The sequence below is a fragment of the Cavia porcellus genome, unplaced genomic scaffold (assembly GCF_034190915.1).
Source record: "Cavia porcellus strain 051 isolate PalLab524CR breed Dunkin Hartley unplaced genomic scaffold, mCavPor4.1 scaffold_2, whole genome shotgun sequence".
NCBI lineage: Eukaryota > Metazoa > Chordata > Mammalia > Rodentia > Caviidae > Cavia > Cavia porcellus.
In genome coordinates, this window is record NW_026947485.1 from 62,245,585 (window position 1) to 62,269,084 (window position 23,500).

Sequence of the window (23,500 nt, forward strand, 5' to 3'; positions counted from 1 at the left end):
GTAACAAAACCTGAAGGGTCACAGATAACAGCCAGTTATTCATCAAGAATCATGGAGATCAAAAGAATTAGTGCAAAATTTTTCTAGTGACAAATAAATTGTCAGCACAGAATTCTATATCTGGTGATTTTATCTTTCAGGAATAAAAAGAATTAATATTTTAGGGGAGCGAGAGAGACTAAGAGAATTTGTCACAAGAATAAAAAAATGGTAAAGGAAATTCTTGATAAATGAAGAAAATTATGAAACAAATATCAAAAACAAAGAACAATTTAAGAATAAGTATATGTGGAAGTTAAAGAGATAGTTTTCATCTCATAAGCTTTCAAAGTTGTATTTAATAGTCAAAGGTGTAATAAAACATCAGATAAGATTCTCAATGAATGTAGAAGTTATACTTCAAGGAAGTAATGCTGGAAAATGAGGGAATAACGTGACCTAAAGTGTGATATATCCACATTCTACTGAGCTGGGAAAATGTTAATAATGGACTGTTCTTACTCTTCATTGCATTCTATAGAACATCCACTTAAAAATACTACTTGTGCTGAGTAGAGTAAGCATGTATGTGATCTCAGCTAGCTGAGAAACTGAGACAGGAGAATCACAAGTTTGAGTAACTGAGTGAGACACTGCCTCAAAATGAAAAAACCATCCAGGGCTAAGGATGTAGCTCAATGACAATGCACTTGTTTTTCATGTAGGATTTCGCCTCCAGAAATTTAAAAAAAAAAATTAAAACTGCATGAAAAGATATATCCAAGAAATATGTTATAGATAAATAAAAATAGAACACGCACATACACAAAACTCAAATAACTCACAAAAACACAGGAAAGGGGAAAGAGAAAAATGAAAGAGAGAGAGAGAGAGAGAGAGAGAGAGAGGTTCTAATATATAAATAATTTCCTTAAATCTAAACATCCTAAGCTTGCTAATTAAAGGACTGGCAAAGAGAATTATTTTTTCTGTACCAAGAATTTCACTCAAGGCCTTGTACTTGCTAGGCAAGCATTCTGTCACTAAGCTACATTCCCAGCCCAGCCAAAAAGAATTTAAAAAACAGCTTGACTGTCTTGTCTACCAAACAAGCTTTAAATGCAGTTATACAGGTAAATTAAAGGTAAAAAGTCCCAAAACAGATAAATCATACAAACACCTTTCAAAAAAAAATTAAAAGACTTTGTTAATTTTAGATGGAATAAGGTGTAGAACAGCAACAATAAAACTTTAAGAAGAAAATAAGACATTACACAATGATAAAAGTGTTGATTCACCAAGAGCCATGATAATCTTTTATGTGTATATACCAGCCCACAGAGCTGTAAAAAAATGTATGAAGCACAAACTGATTGGAGCTAAAGGAAAAATCCACAATTATTACTTGAGGGCTTCACCACTCTTTTGGTAAAAATACTGAAAAGCTCATTAATAATGCAAAAAAATTGAACAATATTATCAATAAAATATAATTTATTTCCATAAGAACTTCAATCAGCAACAACAAAATGCACATTCTTTTCAAGTACAAATGGAAGATATGAAGTCACTTCTTTGGTTATGAAGTAAATCAAAAAAATTAACATAATTGAGATCATAAGAAATATGTTCTATGGTCATAATGGAATTAAACTAGAATTCAGCAACATGAAGATACTGGAAATGTCTGTAATTATTTAGAAATTGACTTACTTCTAAATTATCCATGTGTTAATAGCTAGGTTCAACCAAAATCTTAAGTGAAATAAATCAGATATACAAGCTTAAATATTGCATGGTTTCTTTTATGTTAGAAACCTAAAGTATAAATAAGTTAAAGAGCAAAATACAAGACAGATAATAGGAAACAGGGATATAGATCTTTTTGTAAATGAGAGGTGACCAAGAGATGGAGGGGTCAGAGAGGGAAGGTGAAGAGAGAAAGGGGGGGAAATAGAACTCAGATTGGTTATGTACATGTACTACCTCCCCATAATGAATGTAGTCACTATGTATCCAATTTTGTACTATTTTATAAAAAAGAGATAGTCTCAAGAAAAATTTAAAACAAATAAACTGAATGAAATGAAAAATGTAACTTTAATTTCTGGAAAGCCATAATGAAATATCACTACATATTTATCAGAAGTACTAAAATAAAAAATAATAATGACAATATGAGTGGGAATGTGGAGAAACTGAGTCTCGCATACACTTACAGTGGTAAGATAAAATGATAGAGATGCTCCTGCAAACACTTTTACAACTTCTCTAAAAGGCTAACATAGAATTATATCATATGACCCAGCTGTTGCACTACTGGATATTTATTACATAGAAATAAAAACTCATATTCACAAGAAAACCCACAAATAAAACCCAAAACTAGAAAAGTCCCAAAGTCCTTCAACAGGCGAATGATTAAACTATGATGCATGTGTTCTATGGAAAATTACTGAGAAATTACAAGAGAAGAGAGAGAGAGACAGAGAAGAGGAGAGGAAAGAAGGGAGAAGGGAAGATAACAAAATAAACTGCAAATACATAGAACAATTTGAATAAATCTTCAAGGAATCATACTGAACAAAAATAGGCAATTCCCTCAATTACATAGTGTATGATTCTGCTTACATACTATTTTTGAAATGACATGATCTTAGAGGAGGAAGATAGATTACTAATTGTGCTGGTTAAGGAAAGGAGGATGAGGGGGAATTACACGGATATGAAAGGGTATTGTGAAGAATGTTTATAGTGTTAGCACTGTTTGATTTGTTATCTTGACTCTGGCAGTGGATATATCAACCTTCAAAAAGTGACTTCTCTTTTCTCTCCTCCTAGTTCCTTTTTCCTTTTAAGCAGTTACTTTCCATTTCATAACCTTCATTGTACGTCCTAGACCTTATTTACTCTTTCAATTTCTCACAATATGATGTTTATACATATGAGTCTGATTTATTTCATAGTCTCAAGTTACATCCATTTATCTAGGAAAGTCTCAAGTTTATTCTTCTTTATGGCTAAGTAATATTCCATTGTATAAAAATATCACTTTTTTTTTTTTTTTTTGGTTCCAGGGTTTGAACTCATGACCTCATGCCTGCCAGGCAGATACTTATGTCATTGAGCTAAATTCTTGGCCAAAAAAATACCACATCTTTTTTATCCACTCATCAGTTAATGGGCATTTGGATTGTTTCCAAGATTTAGCTATTATATATTGTGCTGTTATAAACGTGGGTGCATATATATCACTGTGGCATGAGGTTTTAATTTTTCTGGGAAGATACCCAGAAGGGGAATAGCTGGGTCAAATGCAATCTGTAATTTCAGCTTTTCGAAGAGTCTCCATATTGATTTCCACAGTGAGTGCACCAGTTCACACTCTGACCAGCAGTGGAGAAGTTTTCCATTTTTTTCACAGCCCCTCCAACATTTGTCAATGGTTGATTTCTTGGTGATAGTCATTATTTCTAGAGTGAGATGGAATCAGAAGTTTGTTTTCACTTAAAACACTACATAGAAGACCCCAAAAGTTCTACCAAAAGACTTGTAGATTTAATAACCAAATTCAGTAGCACAGCTGGATACAAAATCAAAACTCAAAAATCAGTAACATTCAGTGCACAAACAATACCCTCACTGAGGGATAAATTTGGGAAACATCATCCTTCACAATAGCATGAAAAAGATGAAATACGTAGGAATCAACCTAACAAAGGAAGTAAAAGATCTGTATATTCAAAATTAAAGTACTCTGAAGAAGGAGATCAAAGAAGGTCTCAGAAAATGAAAACATATCTCTTACTCATGGATAGGAAGAACTAACATTATGAAAATAGCCATACTCTCAAAACTGTTATACAGATTTAATGCAATCCCAATCAGCAGACCTCAAAAACTTAGAAGAAACATTTCCAAAATTCATTTGGAAAGAGAAGAGACTTAGAATAGCAAAGGCAACCCTGTGCAACAAAAGCAAGGCAAGAATTCACACTATAATGTCAATATTTGGACTGTGATATTCTATTATAGATATATCCAGCATTATCACTTGAGGAAGACTAAGCAAAGCACTCAAGATATTGCTCTGTATTATTTTCTAATACTTACTACTTATAAACTTGGGTGATATAATTAAAGCAGTGAAAGGATAAATTTATCATATGAAATGCTTATACTTAAACTCAAGTTACTGGTGGTTTTTGCTAAGAGAATCCTGATTGTGCAAAAGTCTGAAAATAGTAATGGTATTCTTGAAAAATAGATTTCATATTCAAATACAAACTATAAAACTGTTATAAGAAAGCATTGGAGAAAATCTGTGACCTAAGGTAAGATGAATTCCTAGACATGACACCAAGTACATGAATCAGAAAAGAATTACTCGATGATTTGTAGTTCATCAAATTTAAGATATGTGTTCTACAAATTCTTACAAAGACAAAAGACAAAACAGAGACTAGGAGAAAAATATTTGCAAATCATCCATTCAATAAAACACCTGCATCCAGAATATATGTTTTGATGTTTTGTTTGCTTGTTTGTTTGTTGAGACAACATCTCACTGTGTAGGGCAGCCTGGCCTTGAACTCACTGAGTAGCCCAGGCTAGTGTGGAACTTGCAACAATCCTCCTGTCTTAGTCTCCCAAGTACTGGAATCACAGGCATGCACCACCATGCCTGGCTTGTATCCACAATAAATGAAGACCATTCTAAACTCATCAGTGAACCTAATGAGCCAATTAGTAATGGTCAAAATGTTTAATAGACACCTTACCAAAGAAGATATGTGAATGGCAAGTTAAGTATCAAAAGATATTCGATAGCCCTTCACAGCAGGCAGAATAATGTCAGCCTTCCCCAGGCAGCCACCTTCTAATCCCTCTCACCTGTGAATATGTTTTCTTACTTGCCAAAAGGAACTTTGCAGGTGTGAATAAGAGTAAAGATCTGATAAAGGAAATTATCCTTGGTTGTCCATGTGGACCTAACCTAATCAAACTAGTCATTAAAACATAAGAATTTTTCCGGGCTTTGGTCAGATAGCACAACAATCAAAGAAATGTAGCATGTTGCTTAGGAAGATAAAAAGAGGATACTGAGAGATGTTGGGACCTCTGAACACTGGAAAGCAGGAGAAAACACATGCTTCTTTAGATAGGAACACAGCCTGCCTATACCTTGATTGTAATCCTGAGATGTATGTTGAAACTTCACATATAGCTAACCACAAAACAATGAATTTGTGCTATTTTAAGCTGCTAAAGTTGTAGCCATTTGTCATGACAGCAGTAGAAAACTAATACAATTGGTTATTATAGGAATGCAAATAAAACCATGATGTGATCCTATTGTACTCCCATTAGAATGCTTAAAATAAAATTTATGGACAGCACCAAGCACTGGAGAAGATTTGGAAAACTAGGTTTTCATATATTGTTGGTAGAAATGTGAAACATAAAATGTACAGCTCTGGGCTATAGTTTTGTTTTTTCTTTAAAAACTAAACCTGTAATAAACATCGAGCTACAACTTACACTCCTGGGCATTTATGTTACAGAAATGAAAATGAATGTTTGTATAAAATCCTGTAACGGAATGTTCCTAGCCACTTTGTTTCAAATTTATTTCCATCCCAAACTGAAAATTACCCTATCTTCCAATGGGAGAAAAATAGTTACATATTCATATCATGGAATAGTTCCCAGCAGTCAATAGAAACAAAACATAGGTATCTGCATCATTTCATGTGGACCCCATCATCATTATTTTGACTGAAAAAAGTCAACCTCAAGGAGGGTTTAACAGCTTTTGATAGCATTTATGTAACACTGCAAAGTGACAAACTGTAATGACGAAGAACAGATCAGTGGTTGCCAGTGGTCAGAGTGTGGGAAAGTGTCTATTGTTGGGTAATGTAGAAGACTTCGTTTATAATGACAGAACAGTTTGACCTCCTAATTGTTGTGGTAGTTACATACTCTATGTGGTAAAAGTTTATAGAACTGTTCCTCCATAATAGTTTATCCAGTATTGTTTATAATAAACAGAATATGTTCACCAACTGATGAATGGATACACAAAGTATAGTATATCAATACAACGAAATGCTATTTGCAATGAAAGTAATGAGTTGCTGATATGTGCTATAACTGCAGATGAAAACGTTATACAAACACATAGAGACAAAAGTCAATTGCAGTTGCAACAGACTGGATAGAACAGAAGCAAGAGTAACTGCTAATGAAACCAGACTTGCTTTTAGAAGTGATAAAATGAGTTAAAGTATGAAATCGATGTACAATTCTGTGAATATGCTAAGACCATTGCATGGTATATTTTAATGTTATAGTTTTGCAGTATATGAATCATGTACCATGCCTTATGAACCAAGCCTCAATAAAACTGTTTAAAAATAAGAAACAACAAAAAATAAGGCATATAAAAACTGGAAGAACATAAATAACATCTATAACTGAGTTAACAGGATTATACTAGCATTAGTTTCCTGAAGAGTACATGCGAATCCTCTGAAGTGCGTTTTGTGACTTGTTTTGACCCTTAAAGCTATAGCAAAAAAAATTTTTTAAGTTATTTTTTAAGAAATAGGTGTTGTCACATATCAAGGAAAGCCCATTAGAATCATGACAGATTTTCAATGCAAACCCTCAAGTTAAGACAAGCTTGGAATAGGGTGTTTCAAGCCCTGAAGGAAAACAACTTTCAACCCAGATTGATGTATCCTACAAAAAACTTGCTTTGAAATTTAATGGATAAATAAGATACTTTCATGACAAAGAACAACTGAAGAAATTCATGTCCACCAAACCAACCCTAGAAAGAGTACTAAAAGACATATTAGATAGACATAAAAATGACTATAATTTCCAGAACAACAACAGAAAGAAACTACCAGGCAGGGCAGGCAATTAGATAAGGCATAAAAGCAGAAAACCAACACAGGAAAATAACATGACAAAGTTGAGCCAATACATATCAGTTATATGCATCAATATAAATGGCTTCAATTCACCTATTAAAAGAAATAGACTGACAGAATGGATCAAGAAACAGGATCCCACAATATGCTGTATTACAAGGGGCATATAATGACTCAAAAGGATGGAAAACAATATTCTATGAAACAGGAACCCAGAAAAAAGCAGGGGAGGCTACTCTATTTGCAGACCTTGTGAACTTCAAACAAAAAATGATCAAATGAGATCAAGAAAGTCAATACATACTTTTTAGTGGAAAAATTCAAGAGGAAGAACTAGTAATTATAATATATATGCACCAAATGCAGGAGCACCCAACTGTATAAGACAAATACTAATGGACATGAAAAACCAAAAACACAAGAACATAATTGTAATAGGAGATCTTAATACCCCATTGTCACAAAGAGATAGATCCACTAGACAAAACATCAGCAAAGAAATAACAGAACTAAATCAAACCTGTGAGCAAAAGGACTTAGTAGATGTTTACAGAGTGTTCCACCCAAACACATCAGAATGCGTATTCTTTTCAGCTGTGCATGGGACAGTCTTCAAAATAGACCACATATTAGCCTATAAAACTTTCTTAAGTAAATGTAAAAGGATTGAAATTATCTCATGTGTATTATCAGATCATAGTGCATTTAAATTGGAAATTAATGTCAAAATAAATTGCAAAACCTGCATAAATATATGGAAATTATATAACAATCTCCTGAACAATCAACGGGTTACAGGAATTAATGAAGAAATTAAGCAATACCTACAATTCAATGAAAATGCAGACACAATATACCAAAACCTGTGGGACACAATGAAAGTGGCCCTAAGAGGAAAATAAATAGCAATAAATTGTCATATCAAGAAAACAGAAAGAGCACAAATAAACAACATAATGCTACATTTCAAGCCTCTAGAAAAACAAAAGCAAGTCAAAACCAAAGCTCATAGAGAAGAGGAAATAATAAATATCAGAGCAGAAATTAATGCAATTGAAAGTTAAAGAAATACAAAGAATTAATGTATCCAAGAGCTAGTTTTTTGAGAGAATAAATAAAACTGACAAACCTCTAGCCAATCTTATAAGGAAAAAGAAAGAAAAAACTCAAATTCATGCAATAAGGAATGAAAAGAGAGAAATTACTACAGATCCCATGGAAATTCAAAAGATCCTGAATAAATACTTTGAAAACCTTTCATCACATAGGGTGAAAAAAAATGGAGGTTATGGACAGATTTCTAGAAGTGTATGAACTACCAAAGCTGAATCAAAAAGATATAACAGTTCTGAATAACCCAATATCAGCTACTGAAATTGAAAATATGGTTAAAAACTTACAAACAGAAAAAGCCCAGGTCCTGATGGATTCACAGTGGAAATCTACAAGAAATTTAGAGAAGATTTAATGCCAATACTCCTCAAAACTATTCAATGAAATTGAAAGGGGAGCAGTCCTCCCTAACTCATTACTGGAGGCAAGTATTATTCTGATATCAAAACCAGAGGAAAACCCAACCAAAAAGGAGAACTATCTCACTAGTGAACATTGATGCAAAGATTCTCAAAAAAATACTGGCAAATAGAATGCAGCAAATCATCAAGAAGATTACACATCACGAGCAAGTGGGATTTATCCAAGGAATTCAGGGATGATTTAACATATACAAATCAACAAATGTAATACACAACATCAACAGCGTCTAAAACAAAACCACATGATCATCTCAATAGATGCAGAAAAAGCTTTTGACAAAGTCCAACACTTGTTCATGATTAAAGCCGTATAGAAAGTTGGAAGAGATGGTGTCTACTTCAATCACAGCAAGGCCATCTATGACAAACCAACAGCCCACATTATACTAAATGGACAAAAACTAAAAGCTTTTGCTCTAAAATCACAAACAAGACGAGGATGTCCACTATCACCACTCCCATTCAACATAGTTATGGAAACACTAGCCAAAGCAATCAGACAAGAGAGAAAAATAAAAGTAATAAGATAGGAAGGGGAAGAAGTTAAATTATCACTATTTGCAGATGGAAAGATACTCTACATAGAGGACCATAAAAACTCCTTTAAATGACTACTAGCATTAATAAACAAATTCAGCTACATAGCAGGATACAAAGTCAGCACTCAAAAATCAATATCATTCCTGTACACAAATAATATACTTACTGAGAGAGAAATTATGGAAATGACATTTTTCACAATAGCATCCAAAACAGTGAAATACTTAGGAATCAACCTAACTAAGAATGTAAAAGACCTATATGCTGAAAATTATACTAGTCTAAATAAGGAGATTGAAGAGAATATTAGAAAATGGAAAGATATTCCTTGCTCTTGGTTAGGAAGAACATTGTGAAAATGGCCAGACTCCCAAAACAGTTATACAGATTTAATGCAATCCAAATCAAAATGTCATTAACATACCTTACAGATCTAGAGAAAACATTCCTAAAATTCATTTAGAAATCAAAGAAACCTAGGTTATCCTAAAGCAAGTCCCTACAGCGGTGGCACACACTAACCATACTAACCCAGTGAAACCTCAGAAGTTTGACTGACAGTGCAGGCCACAACAGCTTGACTGACCCAGAGAGCAGGTGGCGCAAAGAAATACGGTGCACACCACAGCAGCTTGACTGATCCGGAAGGGAGGGGCCAGCATACACTATCCCTGTCTGCAACTCACTAGCACACAGCAATGGGAAGGGTCATCTAGCCAGTGCACTTCAGAAAATTGTAACCAACAAAGAAAGAAACTGGGTCCTCCTGGTAGAAGCAAAAAATATGGGAAAAGGAAGCAACAACAAAAAGTCCCCAGATCCCAACCCTGAGAACATTGACCTAAGACAGGTAAATACAAAGGAGAATGAGAACAGCAAACATGCAGTATCAGACACAGTGCCAGTGGACATAAAGAGATATATTCAGGACCTCATAGATGAGTTCAAAAGTGAAATATTTAGCCAAATAAAGCAAGATACAAGAAGATTAATAAAAGAGATACTAAGCACCCCTCAAGAAGACACAGATAGAAGAAGGGAGGAAATCAAACAAAGGAGAGAACCATTTGATGAAGAATACAAAAAAATATAGAATACATGAAGCAGATTCAAAGACATTACCAGGAAATTAAAAACTCCATGGAAAGATGGCAAATCAGCTTGAAAGAAACTAAGGATAGATTATCCAAACTGGAGGACAATTTTGCAATGTGGGAGTATGAAAGAAAAAACTTTTATAAAAATAACAAGGAAGGAAACAAGCAGTAAAAATACAAAGGCTAGAAGATGACAAGAGGATCTATAACTTGAGAATAAAGAATGTGAATGAAGAAGCTGGGGTATAAACAAAGGAACTACAAAGGTTATACACAGAAATAATTAAGGAAAACTTCCCAAACATAGGAAAAGGAAATGATATTCTGATATATGAGGCATACAGAACTTCAGCCACCTACAACCAAAACAGAGCTACACCCAGGCATATAATAATCAAGATCCCAGAAATTCAATATAAGAGCAGAATATTAAAAAAATGTTAGAGACAAGAAACAGATCACCTACAGAGGAAGGCCCATCAGAATAACGGCAGACTTCTCAACACAAACCATCAAGTCAAGAAGAGCCTGGAGCGAAATATTCCAAGCCCTGAAAGAAAATAACCTCCATCCCAGATTGATATACCCTGATAAACTGTCTCTATATACTAGTGGAGAAACAAGATGCTTCCGAGACAAAGAGGAACTTGGGAAATTTGCAACCACCAATCCAACTCCACAGAGAATATTGCAGGGCATTCTAGAGAGAGAGAAAAGTATTAAGATTCCAGAAATAGTGGCAGAGAGGCCTCAATGAATGGAGCAGAAAACAGAATGAAGAAGATAAGCAGATAACTGATGGCAAAAAAAAGAGCATAACAGAAATGAGGCAGAGAAGATTTTATTCAAAACTGATATGATTGATAGTATCAAGTCTGAGAGTATAGGCAACTACACTGAAGATGACAAGACTCTACGATACACATTCTGGTTTGATAACTGCCAGTTTTTAAAGTTCTAACTATATACAAAGTTGTGTTTTTATTAATACTATTATGTACTGCTATATTCAATTATACTATTTCTGATGATATAGCAAATTCTATTGGAGATAACAAGAGACAACACAGGAACCATGGTAGAACTCTTTGTATAATGGTCTTATATGTTTATTTCATGTGCTTATAGTAATATGTTTTGTTTTGCCTTGTTTTGTTTCTCCCTCTAATATGGAAAAGAGAAATACATATTAAGATTCATGCATGTGTAGAATTTATAAACAGTTTATGAGAACTGATCTTATGACACATGATGGAATGAACAGATACTTTGAAGAAAAAGAGACACTAAGGTACCCAGTGCTGATCCTGAAGTGTCATAATGTGAAAGCAAGCAATAGTATTATTCTTTGTTCAGAGTGATATTAGCCTGCTTGGCTTTGTTCAGTCTCAACATAATTGAAGATATGGATAACTCCATGTATGTTTAAGTGTATAGGATTGATAACCATATTTCCAAGTTTTTGTTGGATAGTTGAACAGAACTGGTTGCAATCTCACTGCTTGAATCCCCACTTTATAAGCTCCACTTTAGTATCTTGAATAGCTATTTGTAAGAAGACAATCTGTAATCATCAACTAGTGACTTCTTACTGTTTATTTTTTTCTTTGAAACTATGTATTATTTCTACCCATTTTCTGTTTGCTTAGCCTTTCTTTAAATTTTTAAAAAAAAACACTACAGTATTCAGTGCTGATCACGGAGTGTCATGATGTGAAATTCAATAATACTATTATTTTTTGTTCAGAATGATTTTAAACATCTTTACTTTGTTTAATCTAAAAATAAGTGAAGATATGGATAACTGCATGTATTTTTAAGTGTATAGGATTGACAACCACATTACTAAGTTTTTGTTGGACAGTTGAACAGAACTGTTTGCAGTCTTGCTGTTTGAATTTCCACTTTACATGTTCCATTCTTGTACCTTGAAAAACTATTTGTAAAACTACAATATGTAAGCATCAACTAGTGATTTCTTACTGTTTATTTTTTTCTCAGTGTATGTATTATTTCTACCTTCTTTCTGGTTTGTTTAGTCTTTCTTTAAATAAAATTTAAAAAAAAGAAAAAACTAGAGAGAATGGCAAAACAAATTCAAAGAAATTGAAAAGAAAACTTAAAGATAAGAGGGAAATTTGTTAATATATAGTGAGAAGGGGAGACGAGCAACGGTAAAGCGTGGATGCTTGGAAAGACTTTCAAAATAGATAAACCTTTGGTCAGACTGGCAAAGAAAGAGAGAACAGGAGTAAGTAAGGTCTCCTTTCAAAATGGAATAAACTTTAATGCAGGAGGTAGTTTTAAATACTAAGACATAAGCAATTTCAAGCCAATACACTTGAAAACCTAGATAAAATGAACAAGAAACAGATGATTGTTACAGAAAAGGCAGCAAAAATCAGAATAGATAAAAAACTAAATGAAGCAATAATCAAATCCCCATCTAACACAAGATACCAGATTCAGATTTACGAATATAATTTTTTATTATAATGAATATAATATAAAGAATATAATTTTTTCCATAAAATTAAAAAGGAAGGAAAAATATATATTTATTTTTATAATGTTAATATCACTAAGCAGAACAAGGCAAATACTGCCCAAGAAGTAAAATTGTGCTTAATCTCACTTAAAACCATAAAGGTGGATTCTAAAATAAATAATCTCAAATAAAAACTGAAAATGCCAGTATATAAAATAAAATCATCTAGTAGAGTTTGGACCTGAATATTGATTGATCATTGTTTTTAAAATACTCTCTAAAAATGTATTAGGTTATAGATTAAATATGAAGCAATTTAACTGTGCAAAATGGTATCACTAAAATTAGGGGTAGAATTCAGCATTCATTATATCTTTTTACAGTTTTCTGGTGAAATAAGAGATCTGAAAAGGAAGAGTCCTCAGGAGATACAAGTCAGTGAATGGGAAGAAGAAGCCAGAGAAAGAGAAGTTGAGTGAAGGTGTGATTCCCTGTAGAGTTCCAGCCCCAGCCTGATCCAAGGAAAAATCCGGGGAGCTAATGACCCCTCAAGAGTGCATCTTGCCTTGTGGTGAGGAAGCTGGACTTTTAGACTCCCAAACTAGCAGACCACTGATTGCCAGCCCCTGGGGAGCAGAAGGGTGGTGAAAGTTGGGGGATCATCAGGGATGCAGAGCCCTCAGATACTGCTGTCCATGGGGGCTGAGCGGCTCAAAAGCCAGGCCATCCAGGCATCATGGTTTAATGGCAAAATGCTTAATTGGGTTCTGGGCACACAGAGCTGGCCAAAGAGACCCAAGGGCATCCAGGAGGCTGTCAATGGCTTTGACCAAAAGTGACACCCCACTACACACCTGAATGCCTTTCATCTGCTGCTAGAATGAGCATCTTTTCAGAATTGTGTAGTTGGCCCTTCACCACCCAGATGAGTAGGAGGGGGCAAGCCCCTGCAAGGCTGAGTGGTAGCTGAAGATGACCCATCTGACTGCTGTACAAGGCACACTTTTGACTTGCCTGGTTCTTCACTTGAGTGCTTTTCTGAGATGGGCATGGCAAGCTGATGAAGAGAGCAGATTTTCAGAGGCCCAAAGTATCTGTCCATCATCCTGGGTGCTGGTCTCCGGCTTGCCTTTAACAGAAGGGTTACACTGTAGAGGTCCATGAAGTATCTGCTCAGCTCATCCTTTTGTTTCATCATTCTCCAGTGCTCTTGCTCTATACAGATCCAAACTTCTGATTGCTGTTATTTTCATTTCTCTGAAGAACTTGGAGCACTTCTTGCAAGACAGATCTACTGGCAATACATTTCCTCATTTTTGTTTGCCTGAGGAAGTCTATTTCTTTTCTTTTGCTTTTGCTTCTTCTGCTTCTGAGGAATTGAACATAGTGACACTCTACAATTGAGCAACATCCTCAGCCCCCTTCTTTATCTTTTAAATTTGAGACAGGATACCCCTAAGTTTCCCAGAAGGGATTTAAACTTGTAATCCTCCTGCCTCAGTCTCCAGAGTGCTAACATTGCAAGCACAAGCCTCTAGGCCCAGTTTCTTCTTTGTTTTGGAAGGATAATTTCACGAAATATAGAAATTGGGGTCCTTAGGGTTCTTTTTTCAATACTTTAAATATTTTTCTTTACTCCTTGTCATATCTGACTTTGGTTTTGATTCTTATTCAGTCTTTTCAAACTCTCTCTCTCTCCCTCTCCCCGGGGTGTGTGTGTGTGTGTGTGTGTGTGTGTGTGATTTGTTTCTATTTGCCTCCTCCTAGTGTTCTTTGTCATTTCTGTTGTACAATGGACATGAGGTGACCAGGTAGAAGAACTACAGTAAGCGGTAACTAGTTCTTCAGTATTGGGAGGCAGGAGTTGGGGAAAGGGAAAGTTCTGCTGCTGCAGGGAGGATTCAGTCCTTGGAGAGCCCATGCCTGATCAGGACAAGGTTTCCTGGACTCTTCCTCAGTGGCTGGCTGGAGCTGGGCATTGCCCTTCCTCATGTCAGCTGGCTTTGGATGAGACCCAAGTATTGGTCTCTGATCCAGTTTCTGCCTGGAGCACACTTGTTAAGCACAGAATCCAAATACATATTTTGTTATGCTTTCTTCATCTTTCTCGTGCCAGAGCACTGGTGCTTTCCCTCTGCTACTCACCATGAAGGCTTATCAGATAGTGAGGAAACTACATTCCTAGATGTGAGGGAGTTCTGTAACAGCTCCCATAAAGTTTCTAACCTTCAAGGTTGTCCGTATTCAGCTTCTGACAATTTGTTCAGTGTTAGTTTAGGTTTTCCCACCTGAGCACTGAGGCCTTGGGGACTTGTGCTCATGGGTTCTGGCTGTAGTAAGTTGAGACTATGTCTTTGGGTCCATCTCTGATTGAGGACAGCAGATGTCCTGGGACTTCATGTCTCTGATGAATCTAAGAAGTGGTGTCAATTTTTCAGTTTGCTCAGATTTCTACTTGTTATTAGGATGAAGTAGTGATTTCTAAGTTATGTAACATATGTGTATATATATACATATATGTATATATGAATTTATATATAGTTATTGTTTTTTGAGACAGGTTCTTGCTGTATGTATAGTTAAATCTGGTTTTTAACTCACTGCATAGCCCAGGTTGGTCTTGAACTTGTGGTGATCTTCCTCCCTCAGCCTCCCTAGCACTGGAATTACAGGTGTGCAGGCTATATCACAGGCTATATTTTGTCTTTAAAAGGTCTTTAATAAGCATATAAGGAAGCTTTTTAACTTGAAAAAAGTTATCTATCAAAAACCTAAACTGTGTTTATTGAGAAAATTTCAGAAACATTCAAGTTAGTCATTTTTTCTCTTTTTACTGGTATTTGATATATTGGAGGGTTTAGATAATGATGGAAAAGGAGGTGAAAGAGGTGGACAAGATATAAATCCTGGACTAGGAAAAAGAGAATTCTTGATTTATAAGATGTATTACTGGCCATGCCCAACTAACTCCAAGCAGCTAGCAGGGGCCTAAATTCAGTCCCGGGAGCTAAACATGTGCAGGTTGAATCCCAGCTCACAGGGAAGCACTGGAACATCACTCCAACCTGGAAAGACCAAGCCTAGCATCTCCAACCACTGGAGGACATATGGGAGGTATCCACAGGCCTAACTAGGGAATGCCCAGTGACCTCCAGACAGCTGGCAGTTGCCTACAGTCTGCCCCAGAAACAAAAAGAAGGCCAAGTGATTCCCAGTGCATGGGTGAAGCTTTGGAACATCACTCAAAACCTGGAAATATAGAAAAATGACAAAACAAAAGAGCAAAACACATTCTCAAACTTTCAGCCCAAACCAAGCGAGCCTAGACATGGACATGGACACAGAGGGAAATGTAAGCCATACACCTGAAATTCCTTAAATAATAACAACTAAAGTAAAGAAACAACTCCAGGGAGCTATAAAAGAACTCAGATCAGAAATAATCTCCCAGGTAAAAGAAGAAATGATAAATGTAATGAAAGAAATGCTGAACACATCTCAAGAAGATATAGTTAAAAAATTAGAAGAACAATGCAAAAAGATGGAAACCCTGAATGAACAATATAAGAAACAAACAGAATGCATGAAGAAGATTCAAAGAGATATACAGAAAATCAAAAAATTCCATCAAAAGTTGGGAAAAGTGCCACAATGACAGTGAAATAGAATTTCAGATCTCAAAGACAAGATTGCAGCTAGTGAACAGGAAAGGAAAGATCTGTTAAAAATAACAAGGAATCAGGAAATAACAATTCAACAGCTGTGGGATGATGCAAAGAAAAACAACATAAGATTAATAGGTATAAACTAAAAAAAAAAGGTGACAATGCAAATGATATGAAGAGGCTATTTACAGAAGTAATAGCTGAAAATTTCCCAAACATGAGAATGGAAACTGACATACAGATCAGTGAAGCATAAAAAACTCCAAAAACCATAACTGAAATAAAACTAAACCCACACATATAATAAACAACATCCCAGAAATTCAACATAAAAACAGAATATTAAAAGCTGCTAGATAGAAGAGACAGGTCACCTATAAAGGAAAGCCTATCAAAATTATAGCAGACTTCTCAACACAAACAATGAAATCAAGAAGAGCATGGAATGAAGTATTTTAGATCCTAAAGGAAAATGACTTCCAACTCAGACTGCTGTAACCCACAAAAAAAATAGAGTGGAAAGGTAAAGAATCAATAGCAGAAAGATAACATGACAAAAGTAAACATATATATATATATATATATATATATATATATATATATATATGTCAGTTATAGCCATTAATGTAAATGGCCTCGATTCATCAATTAAAAGAAACAGACTGGCAGAATGGATCAAGAAACAACATGCAACCCTGTGCTGTGTACAGGAAACCCATCTAACCCAAAAGGAAACTCATAGACTGAAAGTCAAAGGATGGAAAACAATACTCCATGCAACAGGATCCCACAGAAAAGCAGTGATATCTATTCTGTTTACAGACAATGTGAACTTCAAACCAAGAATGGTCCAAAGTGATAAAGAAGGTCACTACACACTAGTTAGGGGAAAACTTCAAGAGGAAGAGATAACAATTTTAAATATATGTGCACCAAATTTTGGATCACAAATACTAACAGAAATGAAAAACCAAGTAAACAATAACACAATTCTAACAGGAGACCTTAACATGCCATTGACACAAAGGGACAGATCTAGGCAGAAAATAAGCAAACAAATAAGAGAACTGATTCACACCTATGAACTTAGTAGACATATACAAAGTGTTCCACTCAACATCAGAATATACATTCTTCTCATCAGCACGTAGAATGTTCTCTAAAATAGACCACATACATAACATGCTTAAGTAAGTGCAAAGGAATTAAAATTATCTCATGCATGTTATCAGATCATAGTACTATGAAACTAGAAATTAATGACAAAAGAAACTGCAAAACCTCTATAAACACATGGAAATTGAATAATACATTCCTGAGCAATCAGTGGGTCACAGAGGAAATTAAAGAAAAAATTAAACAATATTTACAAGCAAATGAAAATACAAACACATGTTACCAGAACCTGTGGGATGCAATGAAAGCAGTGCTCCGAAGAAAATTTATTGTGGTGAATTCCCACATCAGGAAAACGGAATGAACACAAATAAACAACCTGATGCTACATCTCAAACATCTAGAAAAAGAAGATCAAGTCAGGCCCAAAGCCAAAAAAAGAGAGGAAATTATAAAGGTCAGAGCAGATATCAATGCAACAGAGACTAAGAAAATAATACAAAGAATCAATGAATGAAAGAGTTGGTTCTTTGAAAGAATAAATAAAATTGATAAGCACCTAGCCAACCTTATTTAAAAAAAGAAAGAAAAAACTCAAATTCATGCAATAAGGAATGAAAAAGGTGAAATCACCCAGACCCTGTGAAGATACAGAAGATCATCAATACCTGTTTTGAAAAACTCTAATCTCATATGCTTGATAACACAGAAGAAATGAACAGATCCCTAGAAACATATGATTTACCAAACATGGGTCAAGAAGATGTAAAACTGCTGACTAACCCAATTTATATTAACAAAATTGAAATGTAATTAAATCCTTACCAACAAAGAAATGCCCAGGTCCAGACAGATTCACTGTGGAATTCTGCAAGAAATTCAAAGATTTAATGCCAACATTCCTCAAACTCTTCAATGAAATTGAAAGAGAAGCAAGTCTCCCTAACTCATTCCAGGAAGCAAATATTACTCTAATGCCAAAACCTGTGAAAGACCCAACTAAGAAAGAAAACTACAGGCCAATATCCCTAATGAACAATGATGCAAAAATTCTCAAAAAATATTGGCAAACACAATGTAGCAAATCATCAAGAAGATTAGACACCATGACCAAGTGGGTTTCATCTCAAGAATACAGGGATAGTTCAACATATGCAAATCAATAAATGTAGTCTACCATAACAATAGAGTCAAAATAAGAATCACATGATCATTTCTATAAATGAAGAAAAAGCTTTTGATAATGTCCCAACACTTATTCATGATAAGAACCTTACAGAAAATTGGAATAAATTGTCTTTACCTCAATATGAAAAAAGCCACCTATGAAAAACCAACAGCCAGCATCATATTAAACAGCCAGAAATGGAAAGTCTTTACCCTAAAATCAGACATAAGACAAGGATGTCCACTATCACCATTCCTATTCAAAATAGAGCTGGAAATACTAGCCAGAGCAATTAGACAAGAGGGAGAAATAAAGGGAGTAAGGATAGGAAAAGAAGAAATAAAATTATCATTATTTGCAGACAACATGATATTCCACATAGAAGATCCCCATGGACGACCCCCAAAACTCCATTGAAAGAACCCTAGGTATAATAAATAAGCTGGATACAAAGTCAACACTCAAAAATCAATGGCATTCCTATACACTAACAACAAAACCACTGAGATAGAAATGAGAAGCCACATCCTTCACAATAGCATCCAACAAAATGAAATACTTAGGAATTAATCTAATGAAAGAAGTAAAAGATCTATTCAGTGAAAATTATAATACCCTGAAAAAGAAATCTAAGAGGACGTCAGAAAATGGAAAGGCATCCCTTGTTCATGGATAGAAAGAACAAACATTGTGAATATGGCCATTCTCCCAAAATTGTTATACAGATTCAAGGCAATCTCAATCAAAATAACACTAGCATACCTCACAAATCTAGACAAAACACTCCTAATATTCATTTGGAGCCAGAAGAGATCTAGAATAGCAAAGGCAATTCTAAGCAACAAAGGAAAGGCAAGAAGCATCACAATCCCTAAATTGAAGCATACTACAAAGCTACTGCAATAAAATCAACATGGTACTGGAATAAAAACAGACCTGAAGATCAATGCAATAGATTAGAAGATACAACTACAACAACAAACACACTCAGCCACCTTATCTTTGATAAAGGGGCCAAACACATTTTGTTTTGTTTTTCCCTCTAATACAGAAAGGATAGATATATATCTAGAGAGACTCATACAAGCATAGAACTTCTTCTAAACAGTTTATGGGAATGCATTATAATGCATGATGAAATGAACAGCTACTTTGAAGAAAGAGAGACACTAAGGTATCCAGTGCTGATTCCATAGCATCATTCTGTGAAATCCAGCAATACTATTATTCTTTGTTCAGAGTGATTCTAGTCTGTTTTGTATTGTTTAATTTCAACATATATGAAAGTATGGACAGCTACTTTGAGAGGCTGAGGCAAGAGGATTGCTGAAGTTTGAAGCCAATCTGGGCTACAAAATGAGTTCAAGACCACCCTGAACTATGTAGCAAGATCCTATCTCAAAAAAAGTAAAATAAGAATAATAAATAAAAAATAATTAATTAAAAACTTCAAAAATGTCTTTCATCTAAGGAATGAAATAATCAAAAATTTACAAATGAAATTGATTTTTTTTAAATGCCTTAGACTTTTGTGGAGAAACTGTCACTTTATTGAATGTAACAAAAGAAAACTTGAAAAAAATGGAGAAATATTTAACATTTCTTTGGAGTTCTAGCTAAAGAAGAGATAAAGACAAGTGTAAGTGGTGGGAAGACTTAAGCAGTCCCCGAATTACATAGCAGAATAACCTCAAAAGAATCATGAGATGACATAATTTTTTTTTCATGAGTAACAACAATCTCTAAACCCCAGAAAAATCTGAAATTAAGATAGACAATGTCAAGGCCAAACTGTATTATTGATTACTAAGTGATTACTAAATATTACAGGTAATATTTAGAATTTGGTCCAGTAGAATATTTTTTGAATAACAATCTTGTGACTTCAACTTTTACCATGTTATTAAATAGTTTATTGAGGCTAGTCATTTTTATTTGTTTGCTTCATAGACATTAGTGAAACATTAAGAGAACTTAGGAATCATCTGTGTATAAATATAGCTTATTTGATAAATACATGGGAAATTTTAGTTTCTTAAAGCCAATGATGTACAACTTACAAAAAAAATATAACTTTGACATAAGTCTAGACAACTGTACTTATATATGTTTACATATCTGGCTTAAAGCTAAAGATCTTTTAAAAGTGATTGTTGACACTTGCTTGTTTTATGAACAGAATTGCAAGATTTGCGAGTTCTAACTTAAATATAAGAACTAGGTTTCATGGTTATGCCTTCAATAAACTGAATTTTTAAACTAAAGATACCATCTGAAGAATGTATACTATAACCAAAATTACATTTTACAACATAAAAAATTAGTTGACAGTGTTGCATGTAAACAGGCACACATAATACCCATACGGTATTATATGTTTCCACAGACAGATGTACAAAAACATAAGCTATGAACATAAGAAAATGATAATAGTAAAATATAATAGAACGATAAGAAAAGAACACAGCGAAAAGCACTACTGTTTTCTCCTGGAAAAGTCAAGGAGACTTTAATTTTATCAGTAACTTTTGGGTATTTTGCGACATGAAAGCATTCATGTATTGCTCATGAATAAAAATAAAGCCCTTGTCACATCTGGTGTATCCATTTTGGGTTTGAAATCAGAATCAACATACTTCTAACTCTATCTCATCTCAAAACAAGTCAGTGTCAGATATAGTTAACCTTGATCCTTTTATCAACAGAAATGGCATTGCGCTGTCATTTCCAACTCCTGCCTGAGGAAGGCTTTACATAATGGGTGAAATGAAAAGATACAAGCAAGATGCAGCATGTGATTTTGACACTACTGTTGAGAGTTTTCTTGTACTGGACGATATTACCGTGGCAGAGGGTAGAACATCTCATAATGACTTAGTGAATACCAATGAGAGAAGCAGATGTGCTTGAAATAGAACAAGAGAGCGGCGAGCCATTGTCATGCAGTACCATGCTTTCCAGGTATCTTGAGGATAAAACTTCTGTTTTCAAAGAATGGAAGCTACATCTCCTCTTGAAGAGATTAGACTCTTGTTTGCTTGCTGGCAAAGGAACGTGTGGCCAAATTAGGTGTGAAATGCTGGTTTTAGGACATGGTCCAGAAGAGAAGGCAGAGCACAGGAAAGGCTGAAATCCCACCCTAAAGATTTTATCTTCAGGCTCAAATGGGAGAATCTATTGAAGCAGAGTGCTATTGGATCAAGCTCTGTTACCATTCATATCCAAATGCACCCCCTCAAAACCTCAAGCACTCACTGGTCATGCTCTGGAGAGGTGATTGGGTCCCATAATATTCAGTGGATTGGTCTACTGGTGGGTTTATGGCTAAATGTGGTGTTGGGAGGTGAAGCCTGACTGGAGGAGGTGGTCACTGGGAGCATGGCCTGGAAGAATGTGTCCTGCTTCCTCCCCCCTGACTGCTCTGCTTCTCTGTCTTTTGTGTCATGAGCTGTTTCTCATCTACCATGCGACCCTGCCTTGGAGCCAGCAAATTATGGACTTCAACCTCTACAGAGTGAACCAAAATAAACCCCTCCTCCTTTAATTTCCTCTCCTGCCCCATGGCCCACCAGAAGGCAGTATCTACAAATGGCTTAGACAAAGACATTTCTTCTCCCACACCTTCAGAGTGCTGGGCACAAGGGAATTAGCCAAGAGATGGTGGATTGGGAGTATTCATAGAGAAACGTTCTCCAGTGATCAATAAGAAATGGAGAGGATATTTCTAGATTTGCACTTTGGTGACCTGAAAAGGAGAAAAAAATTTTGGAAAAAATGAATGGACAGCACCCCCCCCAAAAAAATGGGAGAATAATGGGGTGCTGGAAGGTACAGGACCAGAGAGAACTGTCCAGTAATGAAGATAACAGGGAAATAGAAGAATAAGTTGAATGAGGCTATTTAGTAGTTAATTTTTATTATTTATTTTTCTGGGTTGTGATGTAATTCTCTTCCACCTCTTTACTACTCCCTCCTTTAGGGCCATATACATTTTCTTGGTGGTTCTTGGTGGATAATTCAAGGGAAGAGAAGGGAACTGTGTTCTACAGTGTGGAGAGAAGAGAAGAGTCATAACAATGCTGATGAACAACATATATCCAAAAGATTCCAGTGAAAATTCACATTCAACCTGTGCAGCCTGTGGAAAGTGAATTAAAATGGAGCTGTGTGTATTGATTAATTGTTTTAGTTACCTTTTTTGAAGGGAGGATTACTGAGGAGTAAACCGAGGGGCTCATTAACACTAACAAAAGACCCTGCCACTGAGCAACATCCCTGATTCTCTTTTACAGAAAGGTCACACATCAAAGCAGACAAAAATGTTCAAACATGGAGCACGAAAGGAAATGAGTGAACCAAAACCATGGTGACTGGAAAGTAGAATCTTACAACTGGGATTTTAGAAGTGTTGCAACTATTAGTAATGACAAAGTCTTAAAGTATAATCGTAGCAGCAGGTGGCAAAGTAGGGCAGAAATAAGATTGTGGATCAGAGAACTGACATATATGGTGTGGAAAGGTTCTGTAGATATATGCCAAAATCATCCCAAATTTGCCAGCATGCTATAAAAAGAAATGACCAGGAACTAAGAGCTATAACCTTCTAAGACAGATGGGCAAGTGTCCTGGAACAGTCAAGATAAAAATCAAAATGTAGAAGAGAATGTATAAAGACACTGAGCACATGGAGAATTCCACTGAAGACTCACTGTGAGTTCGGGGAGCAAAGAGTTCTAAAAGTTGGGAGTGGATTGGGAGAAGAGGGAGACAATTGTTTAGTAAAGATTACAGATGTCATTGTTTGGGATAAGATCCCGCACTAGTCCCCAACAAACCAGGCTAAAAGCAAAAATGGAGACATTTATGCCAAAGCTTCAAGTCACGAAGCTGAAACAACACAATATATCCTACCTTTCAAAAGAAATCAGATTAGAAATAGAGCCAAAGTTTTGCAAATAGGCTGGTCTT